This window comes from Epargyreus clarus, unplaced genomic scaffold (assembly GCF_041222505.1).
Source record: "Epargyreus clarus isolate Ecla_fem2 unplaced genomic scaffold, WU_Ecla_fem_2.2 ptg000035l, whole genome shotgun sequence".
NCBI lineage: Eukaryota > Metazoa > Arthropoda > Insecta > Lepidoptera > Hesperiidae > Epargyreus > Epargyreus clarus.
In genome coordinates this window covers 6,176,671-6,202,607 of record NW_027332240.1, presented here as the reverse complement: position 1 = coordinate 6,202,607, position 25,937 = coordinate 6,176,671, and the positions used below count along the sequence as shown (strand labels likewise).

Sequence of the window (25,937 nt, the reverse complement as noted above, 5' to 3'; positions counted from 1 at the left end):
TTTTACAAATTTTGATTATTTTTAATTTCGTCTCCAATTTTACCACTAAAGGTCGAAACTAGACAATGTCTAATATCAAGAAATTAATAAAATATATTGATATTTATGGGCTAAATATTCGATCGTTTGATTATTAATAAAAAGCTTTAGTCAGCTTCTTATAGCCAATACGAATTAAAATCAAAATGCAATCGATGTGCGTTAGCCTAACTCGTTCATTCGAGTCAAATTTCGAGTTAACACATCTCTACTTCCCTTGACAACACCGGAACATTGCAGTAAACACGATATAAGAACAAGCTATTCGAAACCTTATTCCACGGATTTAAATTTATATCATCATTATATTATCATTGGTTTTTCAATGGCGGCAGGGGCCGAAAACATTTACGGAACCTTTACAATTTAAACGTGGTTCATTGTCCAGTGAAGGCAGGGGCTGGAAACATTTTCGCTAATTGGCAAATCTGATAAAGTTCTTTGGCGGTTACACTAAATCGTCATGTGCACTAAGTAAACGCATTTTGATGACGATTCTTGCAAGTTAACAGATAGGACATTGATGAGTTTGAAGGTGGTAGAACCCTTTGTGGTTCGAATCCGGCGGCACCACCGCCACACCTATTTCTGCTAAATAACAGCAGTGTTAAGCGCTGTGTTGTGGTTTGAAGAGCGTGGTAGGAGACATACTTTTCTGTGGCGTTCCAGCTTTGTTCTCGTGGCGGCGCATCTGTGGTCGACCTCGGGTAGGAATCCAATCCTATCTGGGATTTATTACAGATGTCCATGGACAATAGCCACTTACCATCAGGTGGCCTGCATGCTCGTCTACTACTCTGTTTTAAAAAAAGAAGGCAGGGGCCGAAAACATTTTCGCTAATTGGCAAATCAGATAAGGTCCTTTGGCGGTTTACACTAAATTGTCATGTGCACTAAGTAAACGCATTTCAAAGACGATTACTCTCGCGATAACAGATAAGTCATTGAACCTGAGGCGAGAAGTGATAATGTTTCCTCATTCGGCAAAGATTCATTGAATACAAGGATATTTGTTATCTGGCCGGTATTTTAAAGATGTTCGTTTGTTTAAACGTCACAGATAATCTTAACTCCTGTCGACCCGACCAAGATAACCTCGGTTGTACGACCGTTAAACAAGGCTTTTGTATCTGGATAAAGTACGGAATTAAAAATGGAATAAAGGTAAAGTGAATTAAAGAAAAAGTACATATATTTACTTCCTGGAACCCTCTTTTCGAACTAAAGCGACCCGGCCTCGGGCGGATCGGCGGATTTCACACAACCTTGAAAATGATTTTTTATAGGCCTTACCTACATAGGTATAGCTTTTCTCTCAATTTTATATAATTACGACCCGCGTGGCGGAGCGGTCACCATACCGGTCTGACGTGCAGAGGGTCCCGGGTTCGATCCCCGGCCAGACAGAAATCTAAATGATGAATTTAGGTTTCTATTTCTGGGTGTTTGTGTATTTGGCTCTGTGTGTGTCCATGACACCCACGATACAGGGAATCCTAGTGTGGGGCTGTGAGTGTAGAAAGCGTATATATGAAAGCGTATAATTGTGGATATGTAATTTTCGTTAAAGTTATAATAAATAATTTCGTATAGTCTGCGCCAAACTGTTAGTCCGCTCTGAACATAGGAAATAGTCGCGTCGAATAGCAAATTGTAGATATTAGCGGGACGAAGACAGCGCGGGAGCACTCCAGGCACCCATCCTGTACCCGTTCTCGCCCACGAGCACATGCTGCGTGAGTCATAAATTAGTAAAAATTACTCACTCCTAACAAGAAAATGTACCCAGTTTTGAGAATTGAAATAGTTGCGTAAAAAAGTTTTGCCAGTCTCCGTGCTAAAATGTCCCTAAAATATTTGAAATAATTATTTATTTATTATGTAAATTACGCAGTATTAGTTATTTATTCGTAAATTTTCTCTAAAAATGTTTTTATTTGTCAAGAATTCAAAAAAAGAACTTACTAATAAGCCGTTTGTGGCTTCATTCAATTTACAGGCGGCGAAGTATCTTTACTAATCTATGGCGTTAGTGTGCCCTTACGTTGCTACGGAACATATGATTGTAGTTGTGCGCAACAACTTCAGAGCGGACTAGCCGTTTGGCGCGGAGTATACGCTCATGACGTGACTCGAATTCGAACCTCGGACTTCGGAACGTCGCAATAAGGGACAGCAAAAAAGATTTCGTTCAATGATCAAATATTTAACATGACCCGCTTAACCAATCGTTCGATACAAATAATAATCAAACCGTACGCTACCGTGACCCGTAAACTCTTGCACTTTTTACGGTTAAAACGTTTTATAGTCCGAGAGTTGACTGCGTAATTCCGACATCTGTTTTTTTATTAAAATACAACTTCATTTACTAAATTTAATGAAACATGGTCGCGTAATAAAATATCTCTAGTAGGGAGAAATTGTTAAATTTTGATTTTTGGTTGGCAAAACGTTGCATATAGTAATTATTAGTGGAATAACAGGAGTAAATGTCTACCTTCACCATTAAAATAAGTGATTAATTTCTAATATGACGACCCGCGTGGCGGAGCGGTGATCATACCGGTCTGACGCGCAAAGGGTTCGATTCCCGGCCAGACTGATATTTGAATGACGAATTTAGATATCTGTTCTGGGTCTGGGTGTTTGTGTATCCGTCTATGTGTGTGTCCATGGCGCCCACGATACAGGGAATCCTAGTATGGGGCTGTGAGTATAGAAAGCGTTTTTTTTTTTATAATTTTCCAAAATTCCGTGTCTATATGATTTCGACATCTGTTTTTTTACTGAAATATAATTTTATTCATTATGCCGCAATCGGAAACTTGCCAAACCATCACAAATTCAAACATGTGGATAGAGGTTCACGTTGCTTGTGTAGGTTTACAAGTGTTTGTGGCATAGCTTTTGATTATGTCAAACGTTTGTAGATGTTTGCGGTAAACGCGTAGTGGATGTGGCATGAAATTAATAAAAATATGACCGCATAACTATACAATAAAAATATATAATGTAACTAGCTGACCCGGCAAACGTTGTGTTGCCATGTAAATAAAAAAAATGTTAAGGGTGAACAACCCTTATCACTTACGGGTTTGATAAATAGATAGAATATTTGAAACTGCGATGGTAACGAAGTCTGTCGAATCCAATGTGAAACATTCCAAATCAACAACTACTACTACGAACTAGAAATTAATTAAAAAACCTTTTCCCACGGACTAAGTCGGACAGTGGTACAGCGATGGGTTGATGATGATGTTATAATGTAAAAAAACATAGTTAGATCTTAGACAATTAGCTACTTGTTTTAATGCCAAAGTTTATCGAGAAACCTAGTGGTGGAGCCTTTGTTTGTACCACCGCCACAATAATTTCTAGCATGAAGTAATTGTTACGTTTCGGTGGAATATGTGGACGGACATAAGAGACTACCATATTAGTATTTAACAGTAGCAAAAAAAAACGCTTTCTACACTCATAGCCCCACACTAGGAGTCCCTGTAAAATTGCAAATTGCAAAGCATCTGTGATCTGGCTTCAGATATGACCCTGGTTCTATATTTAGTTGGCCATAGCATCGGGTGCACTGCATGTTCGTTTGCTACTTCAATCTTTTAAAAAGCGGGCAAAATAATTGAAATGGTTCACACCCTTCAAACCAGAACACAGCAGCGTTTAATACTGCTGTTATGAGGCCGAAATAGGTGTGCCGGAGTCGAACAACAAAGTACAATTTATACATCGTTGGTCGCCTACTCGCTGCTAGTTGAACACATGCCTTATGCCCCCAACCGCGGGTAAGGCGAGGCGTTATACGTTTTTTGACCCTGATAATACCCAGTGTTTGCTTACAAAACGCGTCTTCCCGTTATGCAATAAGGTGACAGTAAATTCATTAAGAGCGTACGGCCGCGATCGTGCGATATTCACGAAGTTTATCTCTTCTCTGGCTGGCTGGCTAGCTGTAATCTTTTTTCCGTATTGCTGGGATTGTGTCGCTTTACAGCTGAGGGTTACCAGGAGTACGTTGCACTACATTGTTAGAATGCGTATTGATTGTCCCCGACAAGGTTTTGACAATTATTACCCAGTCATAGCTTCAGCTCTTTTTAATTTGAGATGTGAGTGAGTGCGATAGTTATGGGCTGATGATGTTACCAGGACTTAACGTATCATACAAACACGGATGAACCCATGAAATTAATTTAGTGGTCATACATCTAACATCTGATCGTGCCTGACGCTTCAAATTTGTCACTTACGAGTAGAGTGACAAATTTGAAGCGTCACACTGGAACAGAAACACTTAATCCCGTCTGGTTGGTGTAGAAAACTATTACTAACCTTAACACCAAGCAAAGCTGAAAATAGGGTTCCCCTAACCCTTAAACCCCTTTTAAAATTAAATCAATTTTCAAAGTTAAATCAATTTTCAAAGTTAAATCAATTTAGTCAAAATTGCTTTTGGGCTTAGTCTATTTTGCCTATGTTTAAGTTTAAGTACATTGGTATACATTATTTTTAATTTAGCACTCATATATGTACAGCCACACCCGCGTACTAATTAAAAAAATATATATATTTGCACATTTTCTTAAGATACACTTACTTCATTTTAATTACACGCCACTTAATTTAAATTTCATACTTTATATTAAATGTGACATACACCGTGGTCGTAAGGTGTGGATAATTATTATGTCAGTTTTGAACGAAACTGTTATCTTTATTGGTGGCGGCTCACCACTGAAAGTCTAATGAAGACTTACTTAATATTGAGTGTAATGGCTACCAACACTTAGGGCGTTTGTCCATCGCCGCCGTCACCGGACCGTCAAGAGAACGATATTATTTCGGATCGACTTTAATATGACATGACGGACGTGCGGTAGACACGCAGCTATAGTAAATGTATGTACCGCTACTTCGGCACCGTTCTCGGTAGCGGTCCGGTGACGGCAGCGGTGGACAAACGCTCTTACAGTAAGCATATTTGTTATCGAAGCAGCAAACGAGCATGCAACCAGATGGTAAGTGGTCAGTATCGCTTATCGATATCGGTAAATAATCAACCAGAGATAGGATTGCAGTTATCAGAAATCGGTAACAGGTGCCTTGCAATATCAGTGGATTACATTTTTTGACATCGGGTGTTTAGTGCATCGTTGTTTTTTTTTTATAATTAGGTATAGCAGACGAGCATGCAGTCCACCTGGTAAGTGGCTACTGCCACCAATGGACATTTGTAGTCAACACCAAATAAGATTAGAGTCCTATCTGAGGTCAGCTATAAATGTGCTACCCCTGAGGACTAAGGCATTTGCCTCGAAAAGTATGTCGCTTACCACACGAATCAGAGCACAGTAACGCCTAACTAATAGGTGTGTGTCGCCGGAGTCGAACCACAGAGGGTTCTACCACCTTAATTTTACCAACCGCTTGACCATTGTGTGTGTAGAACTGTAGACAAAGGCCTAGGTTGTTCATTCTTGAAGAAAATAATTCCCAAAGATGTAACCAAAAGAGGATTTCGCCAACTTGTACATAACCAGTAGCCTATCTTTGTCATGAAGAAACCCGTTCCTAGCAGTGAGATAGTGATGTTACTTAAGATGATTTTGCCAATTTGCACATAACTGCGGTGTGGCGGGCATGTGGCAAAGATAAACCATATTTATCATTTATGAAGAAACCGTGCCCAGCAGTTGGATAGAATCATATCGATTTACAAATCAGCCATTTTGTAATAAACCACAATCGAAAGAAAGTCGCGCAGTTTTCTTCCAAACTAAATACACGATAACTAATTCAGAACACGAAACGTTTTCACGTGTTCCATTGAATATAATACATTCGGCCTTTCAATTTGTGCTCTGAATTTAAAGTCAAATACTTTCTTCATTCGGTAATTTTATGAAAGTAAACATATTTTAACACATGAGATGTTTTTCACTTTATTTCTACATTTGTTATTCAAACGGTGCTATTCTTGTTTTATTGGCCATTCCATCGTATGCTATGTATGGAGTGTATGAAAGTCCTGGGTTCAAACCTCACATACACACATATACCACTGATTATCTGAAGATTTTTTTTTATATATTTGAGCCTAACGATATAGCAGACGTGCTACCTGATGGAAAGTAGCCAGCGTCGCCTATGAACATTTGTAACACCAGAGGAGTCGCCAATGCATCGCCGGCTTTGAAGTAGAGCTCTTTTTGCACCTTTTTTGAAGAGCCCCATGTCATAGCGCTCCGGGAACCTCAGTTCATGTTCGTATTACGAGTAAAATGAATCCGTTGTTTTATGAAATAAATATAGTGAATAATTAACATACAAAATAGTTTCATCACTACAAAATATTGTGGAAGAAATAATGATAAAACAATGATGAAATTTGATCAATTTAAGCGTGAATAAAAATTGTGGTAAATGTTAAAATATAAGTAAAATACTCTTTTAATCTCTTACCCGAAGCTTAATATACCAGGAAAGCAGTTGAACCAATCGAAACGAATTCTTACCTGAAAGAAGGAAAAAACAAAATTAACACATTTCATAGATACAACAGAAAAGTTATAATCTATAGCACATAAGCATAATCTAATATAGTATAACGAGCTTTTGCCCGCGGCTTCGCTCGCGTTACGAAATAATATTTTCATTCCCTATTTTATTCCATTGGGGGTAGAATTGATCAAAATCCTTTCTTAGCGGGTGCCTACGTCATGACATCTACCTGCATGCCAAATTTCAGCCTAATCCGTCCAGTGGTTTGGGCTGTGCGTTGATAGATCACTATGTCAGTCACCTTTGAGTCATATATATTTAGATACCTGTACAGGGTTACAGGATAAGTCGACCTGTATATTTAAGGAGGCTATTAATTAGGCCCTACTGATGGATTTGATCCCTATAATGTGCAATCCAAAAGTTAACTGTTTTGAGAAAATTGACTTTTAAAATTTAATTGGAGCAGCATCGCCCTGTGAGCGAGTAGGTCCCATTCAAGAATTACGTAGTTAAAAAATATAATGAGTGTGTCGAGATAGTAATAAAACCTACATTATGTAGAATTAACATTTAAATACGTTACATAAAGAATTACACAACACCATCATAACATAAATATGTTACTTCATTAGAAATATACTAAACACTTTTTAGTTTTACCGGAACTTAATATTTTAACAAGAAACCAACCGCCCACACATTTTTAGAACTAATGAAATGACGCGATTGACATACGAGCTTACATGAAATATGTGTCATCTTGAGGATATTTTCAATAAGGAAGTGATGAATAAATAAGTTTGGTAAATACAACAGACGGTAAATTAACAATTTCTCACGGTTTCGCTTGTGTATTACGTAAAAGTTTTTTTATATGCTGTTATGAGATTTTAACAAACGCAAAAGCGTACTATAAAGTAAGTGATTATTTGACTGACAAAACGGTGTGGTCTGAATTAGCTCCAGCTCCACATGTGCCTTTACGTTAAGTTGACATTATAAAAAACATTTTTTTTTAAATATGTGTGTTATGGAGTTTCTTTCGCGGCTTCTTCTCCATAACGAAACACCTTGTGAAGTGGTGGTAGTTGTATTGACATTCAAAAAGTGCTCTGTAAAGAACCTATTTTGAATAAAAAAAATGATTTGATTTGATTTATGTTATAGGAATAGCAGACAAGGATGCAGTCCACCTGTGATCAATCTCAGATTAAAGACCCTATCTGGGGTCGATCACAGATGTAGTGTTACCCTTGAGGCTTAAGTTGGAATGCCTCGCATAATGTCCCACACTCCTAAAACCAGAACAGAGTGTTACCATGAGTGTTTACGTTTTGACAAATATGATTGTTTTGGTATTTGTTTACGTATTTACCCATACAATTTCCAATCAGCGCCCCTAGCGGATTGTATCAGAACTATAGTGTCAGTAACGTAACAATAAATGTCTAAATTGATAAAATGGCGCTTTATGTTTTTTCTCTCTTTTTTGCGAACATGTGAGGCAGACAGAAAGACTTGAGCACTTACTTATTGTTACGTTTACTCAGTCTACTGATGCAAACGGAACAGAATAATGGATTGAGTAAACGTAACGTAAAATTGTGGGATGTTTTGAAAACTCATGGTAAGGGTACAGAGCAGCGATTAACACTGCTGTTATAAAACAAAAATAGGTGTGGCGGTAATGCAACCGGAGTCAAACCACAAAGGTTGCCTTCTAGGTAGCATAGACGAATAGTATAACGATATTTAACGATGATACGATACATCTATACTAATATTATAAAGAGGAAAGCTTTGTTTGTTTGTTTGATTGTAATGAATAGGCACAAAAACTACTGGACCGATTTTAAAAATTCTTTCACCATTCGAAAGCTATATTATCCACGAGTAACATAGGCTATATTTTATATGAAATATATTTGATAAATAGATTTTGAGGCGGTACAAAGTTTGCTGGGTCAGCTAGTTAGAGATATAGACAGACAACAGAAATATCTAGACAAAATATTAATCATAAAAAACCCAAATGTCAAAATCTAGAACGCATATACCACTTGCTCCATATCTGGTAAAATTCTATCAATTTATTAAAATATTACTACATTTAAATTCATTTTGTGAGATAACAATAAATAATTGTATGTAAATACGATGTATGTATGCTAATTCATAAATATATTTTCGTAATTCGGTCTCCAATATCTACTAATACACAGTATTAACATAAGTTGTTAACAATAAAACTGAAATGTTGCTAAAATAATTCCTATAGTAAATGCCAATATGTATAAATGCCATCAGAGTAGGAAATGTCCAAGTCTTAGATGAGTAAAATAGATAGACTGATCATTCCTATAGTGTAACCAGTTTGAGAATTGAAATTGTTGCGCAAATTAAGTGTTGCCACGTCCCCGTTCTAAAATGTCCCTAAAATGTTTGAAATACTTATTTATTTATTACGTAAATGATGATATCATCATTTTGTGGCTTCGTTTAATTTCAAGGCGGTGAAGTATCTTTCTATTTTACTTATCAATGGTCTAAGTAAAGATATAAATGGGAAAGTTTGTATGGAAATGTTGCAACACTGTTTTATGCAAAACTCGTAGCACCACAGAGTTCAGAGGTAAACAGACACAAAATGTCACATTTTTTAAATTTCTATAATAGTTTTTTATATTTAATAATCCTTCTTTTGAGATTGCTTTATTAGTTCGTTTCGTATGTCCTTTGATCTGAGGTCATGAAGAAAGACCTTTGATAGAGTAAAATGTGTTAATCTTTTAAAAAATACAAGCGGATTAACCCCTTCAATATTCAAAATTAAAGCATACAGTAATATTAAACAGTTTTATTTTTATTTATGCTAATTTATCAATAATTCATATTTCTTTGTTCTTATTTACGACATTTAATAATATTTTATTCCGTTCTTTTTACTTATGTAACTTTACCAATATTTTATGCTTTTTTATTACAGTTATCGAAACATTGCTAAGCGAAGACCATAACCGAAGTATTGACAAATATTTAAGAAGCGAAAACGTTACCAAAAAATATTGCCCAAGTTTTATTAAACGTGCGGCAAAATTGCATTGCAATTAGATTTTCGCGCTTTCTAATCTTGTAACTTGTCGAGATCATCATCGAAAATTAAGATATTAAAATACTGTTCAATTATAATAACTTATAATTATATTCAATTTAAAATTAGACTGTTTAAAGGTAGTTTTTATCGTGAAAATGTTCTTAAGTAAAAAAAGTGTATTTTATTCTGGTTTAAAGGGCGTGATTAGCCAATTAGAAATCCTTGACTTAACACTATCACATAAATTGGAATCCCCTTCAATTCCTGTCCTTAATGAATTAATAATATCCTTAGATGAATTAGTCTGAATAATAATATAGAGATGGAAATTCAAATAATAGATTCCAAAAAATATATAGAGATCAATATGGCTATATAAAAATTTAAAAACTAAATTAACTTCCATCCTTCCATAAACGACAGAGGGTCTCCCAAACAAAGTACATAGTTCATAGTAGTAAGTTCATAACATAAAAAATAAACCTTGGATTCGAACCCCAGCCTTCTAAAACATTCATACCATAAAAATTAGTTTCACGTATTCTCCAGAAAAAAAATCAATGTCGTCTAACGGCCATGATTTTCCTACAGAAACGTCAATAAAACGTGACATCGGTACCTACGTTATGCGTTCAGTTATTTCAACTCTCATATAGACATAAGATCTAGACCAAGTAACATCTCACGTCTGGACTAAGTTCGCTAATTATTCTAAACACCTAGAGGTATAACTCAGTTATGACCGTTTCTAGGTTTTACATAACTGTATCAAGAATTATTGTTACAGAGTGTATAATCCGGGTTAATAAAGATTAGAATTGAAAACGGCAGTATAAGAAATGGGTAGTAAAACTAGTAAATAAATAAAATTCCAACGGTTTTAAGATAATCAACTGTACTGGGAAATAAATAGCCTTTTTTTATAATATGGGAGTAGCAGACGAGCATGCAGCCCACCTAATGGTAAGTGGTTACTATCGCCCATGGACATCTGTAATAGACCCCAGATGTGATTAGATATTCTTACCTGAGGTCGGCCACAGATGCGCCGCTACCCCTGAGGACGAAAATGGAACGTCTCGGAAAAGTATGTCTCCCTTACCATTCAAACCAGAACACAGCAGCGCTCAACACTACTATTATAATCATCTTAGATAGCCGTGGTGCCATTGGAGTCCAACTACTAACGTTTGTACCTTTAACTAACATCTAAAATCAAGACAAAATGGCACTTTTCCTACCATTTGTTACAATATAACACACGCCCACACATGTATTGACACATACGTAATACTAACTTACGTAACGCCAGCGTTATACACACAATATCTACGTAAAATAGAGTCACTATATGACTATTAGTAACAGGAAAAATACGAATAACACTTAATTAACTTTAAAGATTGAATAACATTTAGATAGGGACAGAGAAAATAGCTTATTTTCTATCTTAAAATAAGTAAGTTAAAAAAGTAAGTACATATCTATAACGTATTCGATTATAAAAAGACGATATATTTTTTGATTTGCTTTCAATTTAAGTTTTAGCGTATATTCTGCCATCTATACAACTAAAGACATTGTTTTTATAACTTAGAAAGTAACAAGTACGCAGTCCATTTGATGGTAAGTGACTACTGTCGCCCATGGACATCTGTAATCAACCCAGATAAAATTAGATTCCTGTGTGAGGTCGACCACAGATGCGCCGCTATACCTGAGAATTAAGCTGGAATGCCTTGGAAAAGCATGTCTCCCTTAGCACACCCTTCAAACCAGAACACAGAAATTCTAAACACTGCTGTTATTACACAGAAATAGTCAAAAACAGACCACAGCACAGCTCCACACTGTTATTAGGCAGAAATAAGTGTAACATTTACAGCTTAATTAGCTACAAAATGTACCAAAAATTACGCTTTAGCCTTAAAACCAGCTGTGCTTAGTCTATGCTGAGTTCTTTAATTGCGTCAAGTAGCTTTCAGTAGCTCTTTAATAGTTACGCGGTTTTAAGGCAAAAACTATATCAAAAATTACGCTCTAGCCTTAAAACCAGCTCTACCTAGGCTTAAGTTCGGTAATTGCGTCAAAGTTCAGACCAGCCTTCACCACTACAGTGTGTCATTGCTTAACGACAGTAATTACGGGACAAACAATAGTTTTGAAACACCGCGGCGGTCGCACGATCTTAGGGATACTAAAATGACGCTTTGGTTTGACCACAAGCTTGTATCACCTGAGTCAGGGTAAGTAATAAATTTATTAGAAACCTAAAAAGCAATAAGTTTTAACATTTTAGTACTTTAAATCATAATTATAATTTACACAGGGAGACTAAAATGACGCTACAGTTTGACCACAAGCTTCTATTACGACGAGTCAGAGTTTGTAATAAATTTATTAAAAAATCTAAGAAGCAATATATAAGTTTTAACACTTTAGTACTTTAAATCATAATTATAAATTACGCGGGGCTAAAATGACGCTTCGATTTGACCACAAGATTATGACCTGAGTCAGTGTGTAATAAGTGTATTAGAAACCTAAGAAGTAATAAGCTTTAAGACTTTTGTACTTTAAATCACAATTATATTATTAGAAAACCCTAAGAAGTAATATGATTTAATACTACTACATTAAATCACAATTATAAACGAGACATATTTTAATTTTTAAAAGTTAAGCAAATTAAAACGTAAGTATAACGTAAGAAATTTTGTCGTAACTTTGTTTTTTTATTACTAATTTAATGATACAGGCGGTCATAAATAGGTACTCGTAAGTATTTTAGTGTAATAAATAAAAATAAGCAAATATATTTAGTGATTCATTTATTTCTAGCGTGGGTTCTTGCGTTGTGGTGTGTATGGAAGGGCCTAAAGGCTGGCTGATCGAACGGTCAGATTCAGTTTCGAGTTGGTTTTCAGTTCGATTGCAGGCCGGATCTTAGTCCTAAGGAGTGACAACACTGTGATCGGCTTCAGGGAGGAATCCCTGTTCTATATAGATTACAGATGTCCATGGATGAAAGTGAACTCTTACTATTACGTGGACTCATGCACTTCAATCTTATAAAAATCATTTAATTTAAAAGGTCGCAAAAGTCAGGTAACACAGCCTACGACATGAGGATATAGCCATATTGGTATGTGACCTTGCTCCGTTAACATTTGCATATTACTCTTTCACGGCTACATCGAAAGATCATCTATACAGCCATATGTGGTAAAATATCAAAAACATAAATATCCAATACAATTAATGAAACTTTAATTCTGTAAATGGATTGTGTGCAAACTACATTATTTCTATTCTATGTTGTTAATTATTATGATTGATGATAATGATTTAAATGATAATTTTAAGGGCATTGAAAGTCAGTCTAAATTAAGCTTGAGGTTTGACTGAGGTCGTACATAATGATTTGAAGCTTTTATTTACTGTTTTTCTATTTTAAGTTTTTGTTGATAGTATTTTGTTAAATCGCTAACTCTAAATGTGTTTAAAACGAAACCGGTTCTTTTAAATTAACTAAAAATATTGATTTCGAAAATAACGCCATCTATCGAGTCCAAAAGTCCATTTTTCCGTCCAAAAGTCCGTCTGCATGATGCTTTAGACCGTACTTATGTATGTCTTCTTCTTTAGCATGCTTTGCAGCCCAAATGGCTTGACGGATTCTAACATATAAGGTACCGTTGGATGTATCTAAATTGTGGGAGTAATATGAACTATATATTTAAGTAGTCAGGATTTTGTTTTTATAATAATTCTCTAGTTCGAGCCATACCCATTCACAAAACTTTAAAGAAATTGGTTGAGCGGCTTCGAATAGTAGCAAAACGTGACACGTGATTTCATATCAATTCTATACACATTAAAATACCTTCGTAATAATAGTGTGAGTCACGTTTCTATTTATTATTAAGTTTTCTACTCTCCTGTCTTCTACGCTTTTATGTTTACAAGTGTAATAAAATTGAAGTGGTATTTAATTTAATTTGAATGCAAATTACATTGTCGAATGTCAACGCTGTGGTTTTATTGGATACGGTACGTTTTGGTTGTCGATATATAAAAGAAAATCTAATTGGAAGTTTTAGACTAGGTCTTAATTTATATGTTTTAAATTAAAATGTATTAATAGTTACAAATAATTATTCTATTTTATTCATCCTCAGGCATTCCAGCTTCATCCTCAGGGATAGCTTTACATCTTTAGTGACTTCTGTTAAGACTTTAACCCAATTTAAAGATAATTTCAGGAAAGGATAAGAAAAAAATTAAGGATAGGAAGTCCATTAGTGTATAATCAGATGGAATTAAAGCTCATTTTTATTTTTTTAAGTATAAAAAGATACGTTCTATTAACTTACCACAAAATCAAGTCAATATGAAGACAAAGACGCCGAAAATATGTAGTATGCATAATGCATGTAATTTTGAATGTCATTTTGTCAAAGATTTGTTTTGCCCACAAATATGTCAAAAAGATAAGAATGAATTTACTTATGTATTTGTTTATTATTCATTTTGCATACAGATATAGCACACATCATAAAATTTGCATAGTCAACATCTGTGAGACTGAACCCTTCTGAATCACGTGAGAATTCAAGAACGCAAATTTAAGACGAAATTTTGAAAGAAAAAAATATTAAAATTAAACAAATAATAAGGAAAATACATTAAAAATAAAAGCATAATTTAAAAATTTCATCATGAACCTATCTCGTAAATTATACAGTGTATTATAGGTAGGTATAGGTACTAAGTGTTACAAAAATATATTTACATACAATAGATGATTTTAAATATAACTTAGATTTATAATAATACAGACTATTTTTTCTTTTCGTCTGAATGTATTTATTGTAGCAGCATTTTAGAGCCCCAGTGCAAAGTAACGAAACTTAAAACAAAGGCTGCATATAACAACCGTGAATTATTCAACGGTGAGGTTTATGTTAGTAACTTAGCCGTTTGGATTTGTATTTTTATGTCAAAATTATATTTTGTACATGAAAGTAAATTTCAAGATTTTTCAGCCTTTTTTGGAAATTGAAGTATCAAACTAGCATGTTCACTTGATGCCACTTACTAACAACTGTAAATCTTGTATTACCTTGTCCTAATTAGGATCCTTTCGGAGGCGTTGCTACCATTACTAACTTAGCCAAAAACATGGTTTGATCGACAGTTCACATAATTACCTATATTTCATATCGACATACTACCAATTGGTAATGACTTGTGAGTGAAATTAATCCTCTTTTTTTTATTATTTTTTTATCGTATAACCTAACGATTAGGCAGACGTGCTACCTGATGGAAAGTAGTCAACGCCGCCTATGGACATTTGCAACACCAGAGGAGTCGCCAATGCATCGCCGGCTTTGTATGAGAGCTCTTTTTGCACCTTTTTTGAAGAGCTCCATGTCATAGCGCTCCGGGCATACCTCAGGAGGAAGTTCATTCCACATCTTACACGTCCGCGGCAAGAACGTCCGTGCAAACCGAACCGTGGAGGACCGCCACGAGTCCAGTTGGTGTGGATGGAACTTCATCCTTCGGCGAGTGGTGCGATGAAGGAATGGTGACGTATAATTGGTCTACTATATTTTTAATATATATTTGTAGCTCATTGTGAAAATACGTGCTCCATTTGTCTTTTTATACAGTGCCTAAGAATAATAAAAATACTAAGACAAAACAATTACTCACCAGACTAATAATTGTTACAATTGATATTACTTTTAGACCATTATTAAGACATTTCACAGCATCGAGAGGAATGGTTTCTCGTATCGGAAGCCAAGAGTCACGGGTCTTTGAGCTAACAGAGTATCAGACTATCGGTGTAAACTAAAATTTCTCCAAAATACACTAAAATCAGCATTGATAATTATAATAATCCTTACGCTTTAAGGCATTTATAGATATAAAATAAATATGCTAATTCGCTTCGATCATGACGTGACATTCCTTCGACTCAACTGTCACAAGCAATAGATAATGTATTAAATTTGGATACATTCCGAATTAATTTAAGTAGCTTAGGTTGAAAATGCTATTTTAGTATCAAGTTTCTAGTTTGAATAGGATTTTTACTTATATATAAAACGTAGCGAATGATATAAATAATCCGTAATCAACCCCAGATAAGAATAATTTCCTACCTGAGGTCGGGCACAGATGCGCCACTACCTCTGAGGACTAAGCTGGAACTCCTCGGAAAGTATGTCTCCCTTACCACACCCTTCATCCAGAACATAACAGTGCTTAACACTGCTGTTATTAGGCAGAAATAGGTGTGACGGTGGTGCCGCCTGAGTTGAACCACAAATAATTCTATCACCTAGATTGTAATACGATCTAAAGACTGAAGCATACAAATAAAATATTTAAAAATATACACATGTTTACGCTGTTTCCATTATGTTTTATCTTTTATACTAATTTATTTGCATTCTTTTAATCTGTCGCAATTTATATTTAGCGTAAAACATTAGCAATGCTTAGGATAATATTGAGACAAAGATTGAAATCAAAATAAAACTAAAAACCTCTTTTTGTTTTCTAATTAAGTGTTAATATTATTATCTTTTGATGACATCATTTTATTATCATTACTAGTTTTTGCCCGCGGCTTCGCCCGCGTTTAAAAGAAAATAATATAACATACTAACATACATAAAACTGAAAATTCTTACCTTCAACTTTGCTAAAGATCATCACTTGATCAAATACATAGTTTACGATACAATCCTTACTAATATCGATTAAAATAATCGATGTTCTGGGTCCAAAAGATCGATTCCCCGATTAATCGATCTTAGATCGCCATCCCTAGTTTCCGTGGGATTTCCGGGATAAAAACTATCCTATGTCCTTTCTCGGGTCTCAGACTATCTTTGTACAAAATTTCATTAAAATCGGTTCAGTGGTTTGGGCGTGAAGAAGAGACAACCAGACAGACAGACAGACAGACAGAGTTACTTTCGGATTTATAATATTAGTAAGGATTAACATAATATAAACGAGTTTTACACCACGCATCTGCCGAATACTACACGTAAATTTTTACTATAAAGGTAACAAAAAGCCTTCAGTCCAACTGATGGTAAGTGGCAACTGTCGCCCATAGAAATTTATAATCCACTCCAGATAGGATTGGTACCTTAGGTCAATTACAGGTTCGTTGCTTCCCCGAATAACTAAGTTGGAACGCCACAGCTAAGTGTGTCTCCCTTACCACACCCTTCAAACCAGAACACTGCAGCGCTTGACACTGCTATTATTAGGCAGGAATAGGTGTGAGTGGTGCCACCGGAGACGAACCACAGAGGGTTCTACCACCTCTATTGTTAACACAGTAACACAGTATTGTTCACAGTAATCTTCCAGAATAATCACAACACAATACCAAGCCTTTATTTGCTCATTAATTAATTATCTTATTAGCGACTTCACGCTGAGACTAAGATGTCATGGCGACCATTATTTTTATTTATTTAACTTAATACAATCCAAAATTGTTTTGACCTTTTCTAGTTATAAACACGTCAAAATTAATACAAGATGTATTATATAAAAACTGAAATACCAATAAATAATTATCGATTAATTATCGATGATTTGAATAAATAACATATATAATATAAAGTTTATGTCATATTTATTTAAGTATGCTGATAATATGATATGCTATTCGCGGGTTTATAAGACACTAGCTGACCCGGCAAACTTTGTATCGCTAAAAATCTATTTATTATTCGTGGACAATGTAGCTTTCGAATGGTGAAAGAATTTGAGCAGTAGTTTTTGAGCCTATTCATTACAATCAAACAAACAAACAAAGTTTTCCTCTTTATAATATTAGTATAGATATAGCTCCTTTTTATAATTTAGAAGTAGTAGACGAACATGCAGCCCACCTTATGGTAAGTGACTACCGCCCATGGACATCTGTATTCAACTCCAGAGAGGATCACATATTCCTAACTGAGATCGGCCACAGATGCGCCGCTACCCCTGAGGACTAAGCTGAAACGCCTCGGAAAAGTATATCTCCCTTACCACACCCTTCAAACCATAAAAAAACCGTATAGTACAATCATATCCCGTTTAGTAATGAGTTTTATGTTACAACACAAACCTTAATATGCTCAAACACATTAGAAATAATTTTGAAATTATCTAATTTGTATGCACTTTTAACTTTCCATATGTTTTTACGTAAAGAACTTTAACTACCAAGAGGTGTAAGCGATATACTAATAAATAGTAATAATAAGCAATTATTAGCTTAGAATAGTTTAGCTATATATTGGCTATACAATCCGCATATTTTACGAAAGAAACGAATATATTTTTTTAATATACTTGTAGTGTAATACAGTAGGTACCTAACTGCGTACACTTTTCAGTTTTTATTATACCATTAATATCGCCATTTAGGAGGAAAAGTTAGGTCAAAATATCTTAGATAAGTACAGCTATACAAATATAGTATCAAGGCATCTTTTACAACAGAAAATCTGAATAAATGATGACAACTTGTTACTTTAAAATTCAAATATTTAGTTTTAAGTCAGTATAATATAGGCGACAAAAATCAACTATTTTTGTACTTAGAAATAATGCAACTAGTAGATTCGTAAAGCAAATGATCTAGTAAGTTCACATGCGTCTAGATTATTAGATTAGATAAAGAATAATTTATTTTTGTAATATCTACATAATTTGTAATAATATAATACATTAGTATACAATATTTTTTTCTTCGTTTTATGAATTGTAAGGATATTTAACACCATAGCTTAGCGTTCCTCTCTTATCGCTCTTGATAAAACAAGCGTCTTACATACCAAATTAAGAGCACATTAACCGTAAAGACAGTCGTATGCAGTTCGTTTTTCTAATTCTTGCTCCATTTTTGCTCCATTGTACTCGAGAAAGTTGTCATTGTGGTACTTAGCTACGGACTGAGGCTCCACTTCGGGTGATTTGCTTTGTTAGGTCCAAACTAAAGTGAGGACCTGTAGATTTTGGAATTTTACGACTCTTTTTGGTCTTTCGGACTTTGGGTTATAATTTTTTTTTAAGAAATGTTGATTTGATAGTAAGGTGCTACTACCGCCCATGGACATTTATTCTAATGAAAATACAGAGATTACACTTAATTTTGAAGCAGAAAATGATGAGGCGAGTGCGTCTCAGGAGTCAAACCATTATTATTAACTTTGACATTTTTTGTAAAATATAATTATGTGCGCAGACACAAACACGCGGACGACACGCACACGAAAGATGCGGTTGGAAGCAGGATGGGTGACCGTCAGTAGCTACATTTTACCCGCATTTTCGTTCTTCAGACCTTAATTACTTGTCTTTCACGACAATAAAATCATGGCTTAAAACTTTAAGCGTGAAAAAACATCTAGTTTCAAACACCTCTAGTCAGGCTAGTCGGAACATAAATGAACTGATACATGTACGCCTACACAATTATTTCAATTAATAGCACTAACACGAGCGTGTCCAAACAAAATTAACGATGCTAATTAAATCGCACAACTAAACAAAAGCAACATTGCATAGTATTAACTAATTCACGATATATGATGTAAAATGTACCAAGAATGAATAGAGGGGCATGAACAGAATGTCATGTAAGTACAACGACAGACTTGAGAAGAATATCACGCTCGGGCCAGCCGCAATCCAGATAAGTATAGGCGATGTGTAACAGAGGCAGATGGCTAGGGCTTTGAAGGTGGTAGAACCCTTTGTGGTTCGACTCCAGCGGCACGACCGCCACACCTATTTCTGCCTCATAACAACAGTGTTTACACTGCTGTGTTCTGGTTTGAAGGGTGTGGTAAGGGTATACTTTTCAGGCGTTCCAGCTTAGTCCTCAGAAATAGCGGCGCACCTGTGGCCGACCTCAGGTAGGAATATCTAATCCTATCTGGAGTGATTAGACGTCCATGGGCGGCAGTAGCCACTTACCATCAGGTGGACTGCATGCTCGTCTGCTACTCCTATATTATAAAAAAAAAACCAAGGGTATTGAGTGGTGCCAATAGGAACAAACCTGCAACGCTTATTAGTTAAATGTTATGCGTTTAACGACGCGTGCTATTATATTATCAGGGTTACCACATGAATAATTTAATTTTACCGTGTTTATTTGTGCGTGGAGTGGTCAAAGGGAAAACAAACCCACGTTACGGCGCCCCAGACTCTTACATCAACTTTGGTCTGACAAGTACTAAGTGGAAGAAACAAGGGTATTGAGTGGTGCCAATAAGAACAAACCTGCAACGCTTATTAGTTAAATGCTATGCGTTTAACGACGCGTGCTATATTATCAGGGTTACCACACGAATAATTTAACTTTACCGCGTTTATTTATGCGTGAAGTGGTCAAAGGGAACAAACCCACGTTACGGCGCCGTAGACTTCTTCGACACGGCACGGTACCGTTTGCTGTGATGGGTTGTTTTCGGCCAAAGGAAAAAGTCCAAAGGCCGAAGGAAAAGAAGGAAAACCTGTTGCTGAAATTTGCTATTAGTAATTATTTCCCATTCGGCTAAAATAAATTGTTTTTTTTTATTTTATTATTCTTTATTGTTATTTCTTTATGTATCTGTCATTTAATGTTTTTAGATTAATGTTGGTTTTTATGTAAAAAATATGTTACTTTAAGGTATTTTACGTTGCTAAAAATATTTTTTATCTGCTTAAAAAATAAAATTATAAGAATATAATCTCATACACTAATATCTAAAATAAATATAGTTTAAAAAACTAGAAAACACGCTTTTATGATAAAATGAATTAAAAAGTAGAAAATAATTTTCAATCTAGGAATCAATTAAGGAACAGTATAAGTAATTTAATCCTGAGGATTTCGATAAGGTCAATGGGACAAAGTTATTAAATCGTGTATTGTCATTGTTTTTTGATTATTCTTCAAAATTTTGAAATTAACTGAACGTTCAAAGTGGATAGAAATCATGTTCAAAGATTCCGTCACTTAGTTACATACATACATACATACATACAACCCAAGCTAATAAAAGCGTGATAAAAAAGATAATATGTAACATTTTTATTCGTAAAATTTATATTTTAAATATAGTATCTAGCAACCCTATACGTAGACAATACAGCCTTTTATATGAATGGAGGCTTCGAAGCCAATTGTTATTAAGATGACTACACCACAAAGCTATCCGCAAATGCATTTTATTTTCTTTCAACATAATATATTACACGTTTCTATGTCAGTGACATAGGTGTAACATGTTTCAATAAAGATTGTATAACAAAACGGCTTTTGTAATAATCCCCCCAGAACCCAGATAGGATTTGATTCCTATCTAAGGTTAGCCAGTACTACGGATGCACCGTTACCCCAGAGGACTGAGCTGAAATGCCTCGGAAAAGTATGGCTCCCTTTCCTCACCTTTCAAACCAGAACACAGCATCGCTTAACACTGTTGTTATTAGGCAGGAATAGGTGTGGCGGAACCACAAAAGATGCTACTACCTTCATATATCAAAGTAGCTGACCCGGCAAACTTTGTATCGCCTCAAAATCTATTTATCAAATATATTTCATATAAAATATAGCCTATGTTACTCATGGATAATGTTGATTTCGAATGGTGAAGAATTTTTAAAATCGGTCCGGTAGTTTTTGAGCCTATTCATTACAATCAAACAAACAAACAAAGTTTTTCTTTTTATAATATTAGTATAGAAACCTATGTTTAAATCACCAAATATTGTACAAATTGTAAACATTCTCATGCGGTTCTCAAAGTAGGTTAATAAGCAAGTCCCTAATCGATAGTCATTGGTAGTGTCATCATTATTCATTATTCAGGGCGGCGGTCGATCGCTCAGTGATTATTTAGGCTAACAGCGTAACGACCTAGGTAGCAACCTAGGACTAGATCCTCAACCTTTCATTAGCCCTTGTACCCAAATAGTTTTTAGTACTCTCTAAACTTTTTTTTTATAGATTTCATAAAAATATGATAAAAAGTTTCTACAAGGAAGTACTATACAGTTACTTATAATTGTTTTTTCAAAAAGAAATGCATTAAGAAAATACTTGTAAAAATCTCTTGTTAGCAGATTGCTTAAATGTATGAGACGATCATCATAGTACTAAAAAGTGAGTACGCATTTGTTATCGGCTTCAGGTGGAACCCCTAATCATTAAGGAATTGGTTAGAAATGTATTCGTAATAACCACTTACTATCAGGTGTTCTGGATGCTAATTTGCTTATTCTATATAACTAGAATATCATGATGAAAACAGAAAAAAACAGACTGCTTAAAAACAATGAAAATGGTAATGAAAAGGGAAGCAATGTAATTAAGACAAATCCAACAATACTTTGTATTACAATCCGTCAAGCCCTTTGGCCTGCAGGGCTTGCTAAAGAATGAGACATACGTTTTACACAATAACGAAAAAAACATTAGCCTGATAAATAAAGATACATGCTAAATTTCAGCTCAATCGGATACTGGGAAGGGGGTGAAATGTAGCTTGCAAGATTTCATTACAAACACTGGGACAAGTGAAACTAAATAAAAGCTTCTAAAATACTACTCAGATATGTAACTCCTTTGTAACTCTATAAACAGTGTTTTGTTCGTTTGTTTACATAATCTTCCTGAAGTTAAAAACACACTTCAAGAAGTTCAATCCTTTTGGAACCACTGTCCAATACGTACCATCTATAATTGAGTATTGCCACAGCGCAGTTCCGCTCCCGATAGTCAAGATATTAGCGGTAATTTAACTGGCAACTTTGAGCGTCTAAACGTTTGGTTTGGGTAACTGGTAATGGTCGCTGGGTAAATGGTAAACTAAGTATTTGCTAAATTTTTACGGAGTATGAATATTGAGTCGATTTTGCGGATGCTGGCTGACTTACATGAGGCGATTGCCTTAGTCCTTGGGAGTAACAATGCAACTGTTATAGGCTTCAGGTAGAATCCGTACCCCTAGTAGCAGATTGAAGGCGGTAGAACCCTTTGTGGTTCAACTCCGGCGGCACCACCGCCACACCTATTTCTGCCTAATAGCTTGTTAGGTGCTGTTGTGTTCCGTTTTGAAGGGTCTGGTAAGGGAGACATACTTTTCCGAGGCGTTCCAGCTTAGTCCTCAGGGGTAGCGGCGCATCTGTGGCTGACCTCACGTGGGAATATCTAACCCTATCTGGGGTTGATTACAGATGTCCATGGGTGCAGTAGCCACTACCATCAGGTAGACTGCATGCTCGTCTGCTACTCCTATATTACAAAACAAAACCTTCCTTGTCAAACTACTTAACACTACCTTTCAAAAGAACCTTTCAAGATGCTCGTTCTACGTCAATTTTACAAAAAGACCATCAGGTGGTACACAATACATTACCCTAACCTACTTGTCCATTGCTACAATAGGAAGTCCTAATGACCATCTAGACGGAAGTCATGCAATTCATGACTGCAACGTCCGTTCTCTTAAACATTATGTTGTGTTTCCGTCGTAGATTATAGGCTTGGGATACTATTTTTATACTTAAGTATAGTTTTTTTTTGTCAAACTGCAGAATTGCAGCTACTGAACTTAGTTCCGATACGGTCCACGGCGTTGTATGAGCGAATATGTAAACGATAAACGTTTTCGAGCAAACGTTAAAACTCATACTAAGGGTACAGATACAAAAATTTACACAGTTACAAAATGATAGGTATTGTCCAAGACAAAATGCTAGTCCACTCCGAATATAGAAACGAGCCGCCTCGAATAGCAAATGAAGATATTAGCGGGACGAAGACAGCGCAGCAGCAGTTGCAGCAGCGGACTAGCAGTATGGCGCGACTATACATATCGCATCATATCATATATCCAAATCGATAACAATTAATTATTATTATTGTAAAGCAACGCCCCAGGGTAACCATTTCTGTAAGTACTATTTTTTTCCTATCCTATCCTAAAGAAGTTTCATTAAAAAAAACTAAAATATCAGACAAAGCCGCATGAAAAGCCAATACTAATAACCCCGGTTCCCACGTAAACATTCAATTTAATGCAACACTTTGTGGCCAGAACTCTATGGTTAGCCATAATATCATAGACTATAAACATCCATAGACAAGAGCTGTTTCCCAAGTTTGTGGCTAAACAATGGATGTTTTGAAACAGATTATTCCTGGTTTTGCGTCTACGAGGTATCTTAGAAAATCTAGATTGGTATCTTTTCTCTTTACGTATAACATAGAGCTCCCCTTAAAGTTTAAGATAACTGTTTTTTGTATATAAATAAATATATGTTTATTGTGAATGCTTATGTATGAAATGCAAAAATAACTGACGATTATACTATATTATGTATTAATATAATAACTTAAATTTACAAGGATTCTCCGTAGCAGGGTTCCCATGGATGGGTCCATACTACCTATGACAAAATCATGAATAACCAGACGCAACTGAAATCTAAATTCATCATTTGCTTGCATAACTTAGTCGAAGATAAACTTGGGCTTTCTTTAAGTCCTACTCGTAAAAGCAGATTACAGAGGCGGACTCCCTCTTCACAAATAATAGCCCGATAAGATTAAAAGTCCCAATTGAGGTAGACAAAAAGATGTCATCTCTGAGGATAAAGTTTGAACACAAGCGCTTAATACTGTATCAGGCAGAGATAGGTATGACGTTAGTGCAATCAGATTCGAACCTCAAACGGGTCTACCATCTTCAAAATAATGCCATCACAGTTCACCATAAAGGGTTCTACTACTATTCATCACTTTCTTACAACAAAACATATAAGGAAACGCATCTCGTACTACCAAATGCCTTACAAAACTTCTACAAATGTTTTTATAACAAAATCACAATACAAGTTACCTTCCCAGCGCAACGAAAGTGAGCGTTTGCGCACACATGCACAGTTGTATACATATGTGTATTTGTGTGTGTGTGTGTGCTGCGCTCGCGCCGACTGCCGTAAGGAAATGACGTAGTCGATATACCGTAGACATAGACTTGATAGAAGTACTTGTTTTTTTCTATAGATAATTTTTGTTTTTTTTTTAATCTGTGTAATATTGTTTTTTATTATCTTAAATACTATTAACCCAATACTGACTTGTATTTAACGTGGATTTTTGTATTATTTTAATCCTATCATTGATAGATTTATTTTGAGAAAGTTACAAAAGCTTTATTATATACTCCATTTAAGTTAAGCATTTTATCTACCGATGTAAAATAATTTCCCATACATCTTATATATAAAATCGTGTCACAGTGTTAGTTACCGTATTCCTCCGAAACGGTTTTACCGATTTTCACCAAATTTTATATGCATATTCAGTAGGTCTGAGAATCGGCTACTATTTATTTTTCATACCCCTAAGTGATAAGGGTTGTTCACCCTTAACATTTTTTATTTATATGGCAACACAACGTTTGCCGGGTCAGCTAGTTGTAGATACTAATATTATTTCGTTATATCAAGCGACTTACTTATTTGTTCGACTTCGGAGGCGCCAACGCACACACCTTTTTTGTCACTTAAAACAGTGATCAGTGTTGCTGTGTTCCGATGTTAAGTCTGTCGTAACGGAGACATTCCTATCCGAGGCATTCCAACTTAATTTGCCTTAGACTCTTATCTTATCTGGGGTTGATGACAGATGTCCATGAGCGACAGTAGCCACTTATCATTAGGTAAACTTTAAGTTCGTTTGAAGTTTGAAGTTGTTTTGAAGGTGGTAGAACCCTTTCTGGTTCGACTCCGGCGGCACCACCGCCACACCTATTTCTGCCTAATAACAGCAGTGTTAGGCGCTGCTGTGTTCCGTTTTGAAGGGTGTGGTAAGGGAGACATACTTTTCCGAGGCGTTCCAGCTTAGTCCTCAGGGGTAGCGGCGCATCTGTGGCCGACTTCAGGTAGGAATATCTAATCCTATCTGGGGTTAATTACAGATGTCCATGGGCGGCAGTAGCCACTTACCATCCGGTGGACTGCATGCTCGTCTGCTAGTTCTATATTATAAAAAAAATAGTTACATATATGAAAAATAATAATTACGTAGCGTATACGTACAAACATTAAGTACAAAATGGTCAAATGTAGGCCACTTCCAGTGACAACTACATCGTACCGACAAACCAGTACACGATAGATCACGACATTGCGTTTACGGAGAAAATCCAGTTCGGTGGGTACCGATTTATTATATCGATTACAT

General features: G+C 35.5%; 1 protein-coding gene across 8 annotated transcripts in view; it reads right to left on the bottom strand.

Moving 5' to 3' along the window:
- Nucleotides 1-25,937, bottom strand: part of LOC140756754 (A disintegrin and metalloproteinase with thrombospondin motifs like) — a 175,990-nt gene that overhangs the window by 111,599 nt on the left and 38,454 nt on the right. Inside the window, exon 2 of one of the 8 annotated variants that reach the window (XM_073092304.1) lies at nucleotides 6,520-6,572. The exons of the other annotated variants lie outside the window; for them this stretch is intronic. The gene's annotated coding sequence lies outside the window, so the exon portion shown is untranslated. The remainder of the gene's footprint in view (nucleotides 1-6,519; nucleotides 6,573-25,937) is intronic. 8 annotated transcript variants of the gene reach the window in all.